Here is an 11,752-nt window from a genome sequence, read left to right as displayed (position 1 = left end):
AGATAAAGTGAAAAGAAAATATGGCTAGGTGTGGATAATAACTATAAGAAACCAGAGATTTACATATACTTTATAATTACTTATCTCATTGGTGATCCTAAATTCCTAAAACATTTATCAAACGTAATTTGGTAAATTTCAAAGGCATATTACAAAGGAGCAACTTAAGCAGTCTGGGATTTTGGATGACACAATGTAACTAAAAGAAATCAATGAAGAGAGAATTGTGGACCTTGTTCAATTAATCCTTTACACCTGTATGCATGTACGATAATTTTGTATACAGAGACATGATCAAATGTTTTATTTATGGTTTTGGTTGTTGATTTTTTATTTCCCTTTTATTTATTGGTTCCGGTTGTCATATTTTATTTTGGATATCTAATCCAAATCTTCCAACTCCTGTGTTAAATGTTTTTTGTTTACAAAATTAAAGTTTATTAGTGCTTGAGAGAGGGTATGCTTGCATTATCATAATATGCTACATATTATTTGAAAATGGTCTCAATGTCATCGTTTATTGCAATAATTAATGCAACAATTTATTGTGCAGCAAAATGTGTTATTGTGAGGCCTTGTTGCAACCACAAATAAGAATAGAAATTTAATGTCAAGATAACTTAAAAGTGGTCCAGAGCTAAAACATAATACATGGCTTTCCAAAACGTGCAATCAAGAAAAGTACCTTGCTAATACTACAATACCCATAAATAAAATATATGAACTGCTTTCAGGAGTCCATGAATTAGTAAGAAGAGTTCGACTGTGTGGATTTTAGTTTCAGTAAAAGTGAAACTGTTCAGTAAAGCTTTTCAGAGGTTTGTTAGGAAACATTAATGAACCAACAGCATATGGATTGGAACTCTATATCGGTGAAGAAGGGATACAAGTTAGCTAAGAGAGACACTGTATTTAGTAACATGTCCATCACAAGTGAGAAAAACACCTTATTTTTTCTAGAAGTGTTTGGTGAACAACACAAAACACCCTAGAGAAGGGAGGTGGTCTCTATTGTAGTGTAACTGTAACTGGGGTAAGGTTTATGTGGGTATGAGGACATTTAACTTCCAAAATTCCGAGGGCACTGGAACACAGCACCAGTTCACTCAAATCAAACGGCGGGCTCCGTCTGCGAGCTCCGATTGGCTCTTTAATCAGAGTGGGCGGGCCTTACGGGAGGGGTTGCTATTGGCTTGATTCGGTTGAATATTTGAAAAACAAAACAACAGTACAGCAGCACAAGTTCACACTAGCTGAGTTGTGCGATTTTTGAAGGAGGAATTCGTTGTAGTGAAAGACCACCTTCAAGTCAACCCGAGAAGGTAAGAAAACTGCAGCTTTATTTAAACACACGACTTCGTAGACGTGGTGGCTTCAGCGTCTTAACATTTAAACAATAAGCTACCCGTCGCCTGTTTAAAGGGATTTTAATCAGGCAGTGGGGACACAGCCGTGTGTCAACGGAATTGTGAGAAGATATATCTAATAAAAGTAGATCCTCTTATCCCATATAGCAACCCTGATCTGTGATGTTCGCTGATTACAGCTATATGTTTTAATTTAAAGATGACTGAAGAAGGAGGACTTCCTTTATTACATAGAATAATAACAATAAGCCCCGCCTCCATTTATCCCGCAACAGATGGACGCATAATGTCATTCTGGGGGATTCGCAGGCTTTTCATTGGACATCCTCGTCAGCTGACCCAACACTGGCTGAATTTTAAAAAGCTAACACGAAGAGCTGTTGCAGCATAGAAAGTAGTTAGTGGTGCTTTGTTTGGTTAAAGCATGATGCACTGGTGAGCTATATATTTATTTTCCCTTGTTTTCTGCAGTTGTTGTCGTGTGATCACGAGTCCTTTTGCAGAATAAAGACAGGAGGAACAACAGGAAGAAATAGTCATGCTCAGAAAAATTGTCCGTCTTCTGTTCGGGGGCGAAGAGGAGACTCCGGAAGAAGTCAAGCCTGGAGTAGCAGCTGAGGAAGGATGGCTGGTTGTCAACCATCAAGGTAGGAGGAGATTAAAAACATCGAAATCTATTGATATAAAACATTACAAAAGTATTTGTTCCTCCTGAGAGTTTTTGAGCCTTGTGTCCAGCAATAACCACTGAGTTCAGTGTATGTTTGGGGGATTTTATGTGGTGGATTAACATTGCTTAGCACATCATTGTAAAGTGGAAGAAAAATTACACAAAATACTACAAAAATAAAAAAGAGAAAGCAGGTCAGGTATTTGTATACGCTAAAAGTATACAGCACAGTAAAATTACTCCTAAAAGTATTTTCTTTTACCCAAAAGTTAATCAAGTAACTAGTTACTACCCAACTCTGAGTTTATGGTTGTAACGTGACAAAATTGTGTAAAAGTTAGTGGGTATAAATACTTTACTAAGGCTCTGATGTCTGAGGTTTGACATGAATTTTGGCTGAATAATAAAGCATTACTAGTTTGTGTGAGTGCTTTCAGTTTAGAGTGAGATTGTCTGACTTGTATTTTTTTTCCCCGTCTTTTGTTTAAACATAACACACCCTTATGTTCTGCATGTTAGCTTCACCACAGAAGGAACCAGCGTAAACAAGAGTTGCATAACAGCTTTCTTGTGTTTTCACAGAGGCAGGTGGATGTGAGAAGCAGGATGCCCTGCTGGCTGCTGCGCAGCAAGCTAACTCTACTTCTCAAGGAGAAACGCTTGCAAACACAGAAAAGAGCCGGTGGGACAACCCTAAACCTTTCTAAGTTGAATTAATAAATTCTTGCATTCATTCTTAAACTCAGTCTCACGTTTCTCCGTTTGTTTGTTTTCTTTTCCCCGTTTTCGTTGTGTCTCCGTCCAGCCCATCGCTTGTAGAGCCCACCGTTCCTCCCAGTCGGACCGTGGCTAGTTATGTCTCCCAGCCTAAGGCTGTGGCAGAGCTGAGCCAGGTAGCCTGCACTCAGAAGGCGAAGGCCCGGACAGACCGCCGCCACGTGTCCCGCAACGCCATGCAGCGCCAAAACCACGTTCACCAAGCAGCGCAGCACAACCCCTTCCACCTCCACCAGCCTGGGCATCGCAGCCTCAGCCACTGAGGATCAGCTCACACTACAAGGGATGAAGATCTGCTTCTACTTTTATACCCATATAAGCACACAGCTTGTTTTTTATTACTTTAACACACATAATCCTAACTCACTAAGATGCTTGCTATAAAGTACTAGGCAGCTAGATTGTTGTTTTAAACCTATAAAGCACTATTTGTTATAGTAGGAATAAATATGTTCACCTCATGAAATGAGATGTATACAGTGTTATGTGCATGCATGCCATTGCATATTTGTGGATGGAGAATTGCAGTCTATATATATTTGTTTTTTTTTCTTGGATGTGTTATTGTGTGCAAGTATGCATTTACACTTTATGTGCTTGTTTTGCAACATTTATTGTAGGGTTAATAAAGAAAGTTTTATAGATCTCAGGGACATAAGTTTGCCTTATTAAATCAAAAAGACATTTTATTTTCTTGGCCTGGCAAAATATTTGCAACAAAAATGGTATACGGGTCACTTGGTGTATTTAGCCAAGTTTATTGAGTGGGTGTTTGCACCCTGCAGAAATATATGCCATAAATGTATCGTGAATTTCACAAATTTATATTTTAAATGGAACGTGAATGACTGAGAACGTGGGAAATTTAAGAGTTGAAAAGCACAAAATGTCATGAAAACCATGCAGGAACCACAAATCCATTCCAGCGTTGAGTCATTTATTTGGCGAAACCTTTTTGAAAACTAATTAAATCGGTGACCTGGTCAAAGTTGGCATGTGTAAATAATGGGTTTGAATGAAGCATGTGGGTTTTTCTCTGACTGGTGTGCCATTTTAAATGGCATGCAAACCCCTCCTCCAAAGCGGCCCATCATCCATCTAGCTGGATGAAAAATGGTGCGCATCCATCGGACTCCTCCCAGTGTCGGATGCTTTGATTGCATTCGAAGTAATTGCACCTGTTGTGTTCATTTCCTGCTAAACTGGGTATGTGCTGTGTGGAGGACGGGTGCAATCAGATTTTTTTTCTCAACCCAGATGTTTCAGTCAACTACATAAGGCAACCAACATCCCCATTGTTTACCATGTGGTTGGCCCCCCTCATCATGGTTTTTGGTAAACCCATTTGGCAATGAGCCATCAGCCAACTCAGATGGACTCCCAAAACTCTTGCAACTGAATCTCAAGTCCTTTTTGAGTATTGTTTCAGCAGATACATTCATAGTCTCTGTATGCATGTACAGAGCTAGCTATAAAAAAAAACAAAAACTGATTGCTCGTAGTACGCTTTTAAGTACAACGAGCAATCTAGTTGTTAAAAACCAACATCTCCAACAATGAAGATGTTGGTTACTTTATGTAGTTGACTGAAACATCTGGATTGAGAATAAATCTTAGATCATAAGAGGTTAGAATTTGTGTTTCAAGGCAAGTCAAACCTTGATTGTCCTTGTGGCTGCTACAGATCCCATTCAGTTAAAAGAGTTCTCATCCGACAGCCAAGAACCATCTGACCTGACCAAACTTAAAGAAACCGATGAGGTATGTTGCACCATGGACACACCAGTACAAGTGTATGCTGTATGTTTCATCTTTGCCGTTGGAGTGACAATTGCTCTGATCATAAAAATTCATCTGCAGCTTTTGGTACATATAGTGCCACACATTCTTTGTAGCTCCAGCCTGACGGTAGCAGCAGTTTACCTTCACAGTTTCTCCACAGGGTTTCATAAAAGGTGTGGTGTCAAATCATGAGCGATGCATGGCTCTCAGTGAGAAAGTACTTCGGGATCATGGGACCAGTGTGGATGCAGCCATCATCGGAGCTCTCTGCTTGGGTGTTGTGTCTGGTGTCGGTGGGTATGTGATTGTCTTTCCAAAGATTTGATCCCAGGTGTGAAGCTGGATGCTTCAGGGACAACTTCATCCCAGATGGTCAGGTTCTGAGATTGGGGTCATACCTTGGGATGCCTGGCTTGGCAGAAGTTCTTGAGGCTGGTCTTGGCACTTTTTACCACGGGGGCATATCACAAGAGATAGAGGAAGAGGTCATATTCACACCAAAAGGTTCTGTTTAATGGGTATAAATAACTGTGTTCACTGTCAACACAAAAGTGCAGGCAAATGGAGGAGTCCTGACCAGAGAGGACATCCATAACTACAGTGGAGAGGTGCAGCAACCATTGGAAGGCCAGTACAATGATAAAGGGTCCATATTAGGTCAGAGCAGAAAGGGAAAAAAGGTATTCACATTTTCTAACCTTCATCTACCGTCTTTACTTTTTCCTCTAGAACATATAACTCAAGTTTCCCCTCTGCCGTCTCAGTCTCCTAGAGAGTCTCCATCTTGGGGAAAATAATGTCACAGAAAATCAAACTTCCCGCAGGATTGATGAGGTAGTGGCTTTCACAGGTGATGGAACCGTTTTGAACTTTTGTAGTTGTGATTGTCAAGGTTTGGTACGAAAAGAAGCCATTTGTCATCATGGGAGATTTTCATCCCAACCGTGTTTGTACGCACTTTGTCAAGTATTTTCTTCAAGTACATTTCTATGTTGTACACAAGGTGTAAAGATGGGAAATGTGGTCCTTTATTTTGGATTAATCAAAGCTCACAATTTTTTATTTTCATGAGTCAACTGGCCATAATTGGATTTGAACAAAAATAAAATCTTTGGGGTAATCAGGATCAGGAGATGCACAAAGATTTATCAACTGGAAATTGGAGTGTCATCTGTTGTGATCTGTGTTTTTCTGTGTTTATTTCTGAGTTTCCTGTGTCCTTGAGTCTCTTCGTTGTCCTGTCTCCCCTCGATTACTCCCAGGTGTGTCTCATTCCCTGATTACCTCCTGTGTATTTAGTCTCACCTGTGTCTCTGTGTTTTGTCGGGTCCTTGTCGTTACTCGTCTCATTGTGGCGGCTGTCTGTGTGCGATTCAGTCCGTCGTTCTAGTTGCTACCTGAGTTGAGCCCTGGCTTTCGCTCATCAGTGCTGCCTGGTGTTATTTGGACTGTTTGTTTTCTGGATTATTTATTGTTAAATCCATCATTTGCACGTCAACCTGGGTCTCAGCGTCTGCCTCCTCACCACCGACACCGCAACTCATGACATCAACTGTAGACTGTGCAAATTGACCTAGATCTGATTTTCAAAATGTTCCTCAGACATAATGTTTATGTAAATAATAATCCTTTCAATGATAAGTAATTCAATAATAACTGGGTTGTTCTCCCGTATTTGTTTTCTCAACTTGAAGGTTCTGATAACGGCTTTAACTATGGTTGGTGAACTGGGTGATTCCAACTACAACTCTTCAGTGACTGACCTTCTTTCTGCAACGATGAGGTAAAACACATAGTTTGTCTTTTTCATTTGCACTGAAGCGGTCAGTCTTTTGACTGATAAAACACCCAGCCAGACAACTGCTAGGCCTTTATCTCTGATGATATTGTTCAAAAGACAATGGCATGGGCAGATTGCCAGTTGATCGTTCAGCGGCAGAAACCAAGTGTGCAAAATCAAATCTCCATATGGATTTCGTTTTCTGCAGTAAAAGTCAAGTTAAGGAGCTGCAGCACAGGATGCCTCATGCCTCCACCTCCACTATCTAGCCTTTCCCTGATGGGACAAGTCGTAGTCATGGAACCAGATGACCTCATGGTATCTGTTGCAAGGTGATGGTGTTTCATCCGACGGTCTGATGTTGATCATACCTACAGGATATGTACGGTATGAGCTGCAGGCCATTGTGACATTCTTCTCTTGTTTGTCACCTTGACAATGCAGTTCCTTGGATGGGCCATTTGCAGGATTGTAACCGAGTCAGGGATCATTCTCAACTGCCTCATTTCGGACCTCTTCTGGCCTAACCAAAGAATGGGACAACCCCAGCCTAACCAGGTGGTGCACCCACCTAGAGCTTCACCCGTCATTATATCATCTTATTTGTAGGTTTTATTTCATTCACTTTTTAAAATTCTGTTTGTCATATGCGATTCAGAAAAACAGTCTGGAGCCGGGAAAGAGGCCTCTGGCACTTCTCATGCCTGCAGTGATGGTTCCGACCTGGAACAAGTGTGGGACCTACATGGCCCTGAGTAGCTCAGGTGGACTAGATCGCTTGAGTGACGTCACAGAGGTCTGCTGACAGATTTGGTTATCTTTCTGAACTGATCTGATTTAACGATCATAGTCTGCTGACATCTCCTGTTCCTCCACGAGGAGAAAAATGACACGCTCTCTGGGAGGAACGCCTCCTCAGCCTCCTGACGGTAAGTGTGACATTGTGTCTAAAACCTAAACTCTGACTTGTTTTGCTGAGGTATCACTCATTTTTAAAGTAATTGTTTTCTTCTCTCTGTTCCCTCCAATCAGCTGAGTTTCTGGAAGAGACTGTGTAGCTTTTGCGTACAACGAGCCATCTAGTCGTTAAGCTAAAAAAAAAATTTCAGTTAAATGGCAGTAATGAAAACAAAATATCAGTAATGCAAAAAGTTGTACCATGTTTGATGTTGCTGTTGTCTTGAAACTCAGAAACGTAATAGCTTCTTCGGCTTTACAGTGCCTTGGAAAAAGTACCCTTTGAACTTTTTCACATTTTTGCCATTACATCCAAAGACCTATATAATTTTTGGAGGGTTTCATGTGTTCGGCAAACACAAAGTCTTTAAAGCTGGGCTATGTAACTTTTTATAAATATCTATTTTTTTTTTTTTACATATTTGTTGAAACTGTCACTATGTTGTGACAGTTTGATATGAGAACGATGATCTGTGGAAAAAACCGTGCTCCTCTGCCTGCTCCCAGTCCTAACTACAGAAATACATCGCTCCAGTCAGAAACAACCAATCAGGACCAGGAGGAGAGTCTTAGCGCTGTCAATCAAGCTTGTGTACTTGCCCCTCACTCCCTCCCCCGTTGTCTCTGCTACTCTACAGCTAGTTAAGCACAACGCAGCCCATGAATGTTAAGGCTAGTTGGCATGATCACCCGATGACGTCGGGTAAACAGTTTTCCTGGAATGATAAGTTGTTTCTCTGCCATTAACTCATTTAGCAGCACATACATGGAGTTACAATTGGCAGTACTAAGACCTTCCTAATGGCTCTGATTGGTTGTTTTTGATCAGAAGCGTGCATCTCTTGAGACGGCAACAGTAGCCCAGGGAGGAGGTGGAAGACCCTGCAGGACACTGTTTTGAATCTAGACCATAAATTGAAACGCATTCTTCCACGTGTTTGCAGCGCCCCCTGCATTTCTTGTATTCTGACAGTCATGGCATTTCGTCATTCAAAGGTATGCCTCACTATTCAGGATCTTTATTTGGTCAAATACATGGAAAAAAAAATCATGGATCATGACTACGTTTTAATGGTATTGTAAAGGCTTTCCTGCTCTCAATAAGATCACCAGGACTGTCTGTTGAGAGTAATTGCTTTCAACCACAAGAAGACAAACTTGTTAACTCGCATTGTCTAGCAGGAACTCGTTGCATGTGACTCTTTTACGCTTTTCAGGGACTAATTTGTGATAAAAATTTGATTCCAGTGCTTGTTAAGAACAGGGGGCCCCTATGTGTGCTCATATTGAAGTAGATAAGGGCCCTTATGTAAAACTGATCTACAGTCAAGATTCTGTCACACATGCATGCTGACTGCGTCATAAGAAAAAAAGAAAAAACACAGCTGTCAGATTTCTGAATAACTACTCAAATTACAATATGTCCTCAATCGCCGTATCATCCACTTCGGCTTGTCCGCATAAGTTTTCATACAATTTTATAAAACTGTATCTTTTTGTACGTACACAAGGCTTATGTGTACGTACAAGTAATATTTAGTTAAATCTACCTCAGCAAGTTCCAGAGAAAAATCCTTGTAACCATAAGCCAATTCAAACATCAAGTTTTTGTATATTTCTGCTTCAATATACAATTATTTAACTTTTTTTTCTATTTTAAAATATTGAATGAAAAAGCTCAGCCCAAAGCAAGCTTTGCACACTTTATGGCTTTTCAAAGTTAGGATGAATTGGACTTTTTTTTTTGGGGGGGGGTCTGTTCTGCAGTGTCTTGTCTTCACTCGGCAAGGCGGAAATATTTATCAGAGAACTTTGTCATAAATCATTTTGCAGGAGCTGAAATCAGTTTCAGCATTGTTCTTTGTCCTCTCCAATATTGTTGCTTTAATGCTTTAAAAAAAAAAAACTGACGCATATGACCGAGAATTAGCAAAATAGCAATTTTCTTGTTTTTTTTTTAACGCGGTTTTTGCCAGTGTTGATTTAATATTATTATTATTTTATTTATTTTTTGCCTCTTTAAGAATTGCATACTGTGTTCATAAACTGACACAATGCACAGTCCTAGAAGACCCAATTAATTTCTTTATTTTGATTGTTGCCTAGATAATCTCTTCTACTGACAATGAAACGGATAATCCGCAGATCGCCTCTCTTCGCCTGCCGCAACTCCCGCGGCTTCTGCAGCCGTCAGGTTTAATTTTTATCACATCGTGTGGGAAGTTCACACCGCCTCAACCCGCTGCTTTTTAAAAATATATGTATATATATATATTTCTGAAGGCTTCAAATGCCGTGATGGAGGAAGCTACAGCTTCATTTTCCTCTGGTTGTGACCAGAATAGGGAGAAATTATTTTATTTGTCCTTTGCACGCTAGATATGAATTGCGCGGTATTTAGTTTTTTCATGAAATCGGAACTTGGTTTATCTCATTGAGAGCTGACGATGTTACCGTGAACAAAATGGCTTTAATATCGCTAGTTAATAGCTAATATCCGACGTTTGGGGCATTTTCTCTCTCATTTATAGACTCACTTGCATTTAATGCTTACGGATCATTAAGACAGAGAGATGCGAGTTGGAATAACTTACTTTGTTACGCTGTGATAAACACTGACTGACAACATGCTACCTGATGCTAACAGTTGTTCGTTCAACAGTGTTAAATACAAGCATCTGTGTGAGTGTGTGATGATCCAGTCCTGCTTCTCTCAATGATCAATTTTAGGGAAAAATAATTAACATTCAAATGTTACAAACAAAGTTTAAAATGCGTGTGTTGGTTCTCTGTTCCCATGTTATGGAGATTATTTCAGGAAGCTGAAATGTTTGGTTCCCCCCCAAGTAACTTTGGCAAATGAAAATCATCCGTTTCCAAATTCTCAATGGTTATGTGTGATTGTATGATTGAGCCACCAAAAATGAGCAAGTATAAATTTCTTTCATATTTTACATTACAACTGCATTTTCCAGAAAGCCATCACTCTCACCTTTTCAGGAAGTCTTAATTTTTCCTGCCCTCTTAACAATGAGGTATTTATCCAGTCAGAAAATATTTACCTGTAGTTGAGGATTCAGAAATGAGAAGCAGACGGGGTTCAAAAAGTAAAAAATATGCCATAAATATTCATATATGGGAGTAATACTTACAATAACTTCAATATTTAATGTTATTATTTTAGAGTTTTGTGTTAAATAACATGAATTTATTAAACCGCTTTTAGTAGCCATCAGTGGGCGGGGCTAACTTTATTAACCAATCAGATGTAACGTTTTATTTCTTCATTAGTGACATATTAAATACATTAAAACAACATTTGAATATCTGCATATTATAAATATAGTTTCAATGTCCATTACTATTTAAAAGTATTTATTTATTAGATTGTGACTTTTTTGCTTTTAGAATGAAATTTTCCAGGGTCTCTGTGGTTAATTAGTGTTAATCAGCTGCGCCTTGTTGGGTATTTATATGTTTTTTCTCCCAGTTTGGTTCAGATCCGGATGAAAAAGTGGTTCTTCAGGGTCAGACTGAACCCAAAGCGTGTAATAAACTCCTTGTTTTGCTGCTGAAGAGAAGAAAAGTCAGACCGCAGGGAAGCGATAAAGTTTCACTGCACAGCAATTATGCTGTAATGGTGTTTAACAAATTATTCTCTGCAATTCAGGGCACGTTTGATTTGATTTCAAACTTAATTTTACTCAACGTTGTTCTGTTAATGTAAGAAACTTAATAAATTATTGATGTACAACTCAACTGGACAGATTTGCATTGTGGTCAGATATGAAATTGCTTTTTTTTTCCCCCCATTAAATTCATCAAAATTGCATTTTTCTGCCTCTTTAGGTCAACAGGCAGCATGGGCTTTTTGTTTTAAAGCTGATCAAAATCTGGAACATTTGCTTTGCCATAAATGCAGCGTCATAAATCATTTAATTTCTTTATTGAACCGTTTAGTTTATGAGTTTTTAACTAGTAAGTAAAGAAAACCAGAAATCTTTACAGACGGATCAAATTTAAATAAATTTAAATTAAATTCAAATACAAAATAATCATATAAACAAAATATATATTAGACTAAATGAATAAATATACATAAAAAGCTAAATTAAACCTCTATTTTAAATTGAATCTAAAATAAATAAATTTAAAGTAAATATAAATTTAAGAAAAATAAATTAGCAATATACATCTAGGTTAAAATAATTTTGAAGAAAATTAATTAATAACATATAGTTCAAATTAGATCAAAATGAATAAATGTAAATATAAATTAAAAATATAATTGAACAAAATAATTAGATTAATTAAATTGTAAGAAATTCAAATAAATAAAAACTAAATTAAATTAGATGTAAATTTAAAAAATAAATAAGATAAATCAATTTAAATATTAATTAAAAATTAAATAACCAA

The 11,752-nt window shown here is 38.4% G+C and overlaps 1 long non-coding RNA gene across 1 annotated transcript; it reads left to right on the top strand.

Moving 5' to 3' along the window:
- Positions 1–6,289: 6,289 nt before the first annotated feature.
- LOC114136043 (uncharacterized) lies at positions 6,290–8,094 on the top strand. Its single transcript, XR_003593727.1, has 5 exons — positions 6,290–6,379; positions 6,585–6,708; positions 6,821–6,934; positions 7,035–7,305; positions 7,972–8,094. It is a non-coding gene; the product is annotated as an uncharacterized LOC114136043 (long non-coding RNA).
- The last annotated feature ends 3,658 nt before the right edge of the window (positions 8,095–11,752 follow it).

This window comes from Xiphophorus couchianus, chromosome 20 (assembly GCF_001444195.1).
Source record: "Xiphophorus couchianus chromosome 20, X_couchianus-1.0, whole genome shotgun sequence".
Classification (NCBI taxonomy): Eukaryota; Metazoa; Chordata; class Actinopteri; order Cyprinodontiformes; family Poeciliidae; genus Xiphophorus; species Xiphophorus couchianus.
The sequence above is the reverse complement of the archived record's forward strand: the minus strand, read 5'-3'. Positions and strand labels throughout refer to the sequence as shown.